The following is a 1,470-nucleotide window of genomic DNA, read 5'->3' as shown; positions in this document are numbered from 1 at the left end:
CTTGTTTGATCATATTTAAAAATTTTTCAAATTGTCTATCAAGTTTAGTCCTTGCTAACCTTTGAGGAAAAGGAATTGGAGGGTGATAAACAGTTTGAGGCTTTGATGAAGATACTTTTTCTTTTTCTAATCTCTCTTTTTCAGGTTTTTCAACCATAGGAGAAGCGTCTTCATCAATCTCAATATTATCATTTTGATTAGACACAGGTCTGTCTAATTTCTTCCCACTCCTTAAAGTAACAGCATTAACATTTTCAGCTGGGTTTGCAACTGTTTTACCTGGGAACTTACCTGGAGAATTGTTTGAACTAGGCATCAACTGTGCAATTTGATTTTCCAGCATCTTGTTGTGGAGAGTAATATTCTCAACCTTGACAGTAAGGTTTTGAATAGAATTTGCCATTGAATCATTGGTCTGTTTTTGATTAGTGACAAAATTCTCCATAAGGTTTTCTAATCTTGAAACACTTTGTTGAATTGAGGGTGTCTGTACTGGATTTCCTTCCCCATTAATGAAGTGATTGGACGGACAGAAATTAGGTTGCTGATTGCTAGTTCCTTGAACTGGGTTATTCTTCCAAGAAAAGTTAGGATGATTCTTCCAACCAGGGTTGTATGTGTTGGAATATGGATTACTCTTCTCTCTTCGAGGAGTGTCATAGAAATTATGAGAAGCTGCCACCTGTTCAGTAGTATCTTCTTTTTCTCCAGTAAAAATTGAGGTACAATCTACTGCAGTGTGCCCTTGTTCCCTACAAAGGTCACATACTTGATTTGTAGCCACTGAATTAACCTTAGCTTTTTCCATCTTGTCTAATCTTTGATTAAGAGTATCAAATTTTGCTAAGAGTAACTCAATATTGTTCACTTCATATCGCCCCGGAGTTCCTTTCCTTGCTGTGACTTCTCTTTCACTGTATTGGCTGTGATTTGAGGCTACATTTTCCAAAATAATCATGCAGTCATTAATAGGTTTCCCCATGAAAGATCCTCCAGCTGCTGAGTCTAATATCATGGTGCTTTGTTGGTCCAATCCTTCAAAGAAAAATTGGATGGTAAGCCAACGGTTGAAGCCATGTTGTGGGCATGCTTGAAGATATCCTTTGAACCGCTCCCATGCTTCATAAATAGTCTCTCCAATGCCTTGTTGGAAATTAGTGATTTTCTTCCTCAATTCTTTAGTTTTAGAAGGAGGAAAGAATTTCTCTAGAAAAGCTCTTTCACATAATTCCCAAGTTGCTATCTTTTCTCTAGGCACTGTTCTTAGCCACACCTTTGCCTTATCTCTCAAGGTGAGTGAGAATAAGCGGAGTCGCATTCCATCAGAAACTTCATCATCAAATTGCTGGGTCTCACAGATTTCCAAGAACCCCTCTAAGTGGTCATTAGGATCTTCTGATGGTAGTCCTCCAAAGGTGTTCTGTTTGAGCATATTCACCAGAGAAGCTGGTACAGTAGCTCCAGTTTGCA

At 38.3% G+C, this 1,470-nt stretch overlaps 1 non-coding gene across 1 annotated transcript; it reads left to right on the top strand.

The window, feature by feature from the left end:
* Positions 1 to 1,070: 1,070 nt before the first annotated feature.
* LOC145957650 (small nucleolar RNA R71) lies at positions 1,071 to 1,177 on the top strand. Its single transcript, XR_014433693.1, has one exon. It is a non-coding gene; the product is annotated as a small nucleolar RNA R71 (small nucleolar RNA).
* The last annotated feature ends 293 nt before the right edge of the window (positions 1,178 to 1,470 follow it).

Source organism: Cajanus cajan, chromosome 4, assembly GCF_000230855.2.
Source record: "Cajanus cajan strain Asha chromosome 4, NIPB_CcT2T_4, whole genome shotgun sequence".
Lineage (NCBI taxonomy): Eukaryota > Viridiplantae > Streptophyta > Magnoliopsida > Fabales > Fabaceae > Cajanus > Cajanus cajan.
Note: the sequence above shows the minus strand (reverse complement) of the source record. Positions and strands in the feature narration are given on the sequence as shown.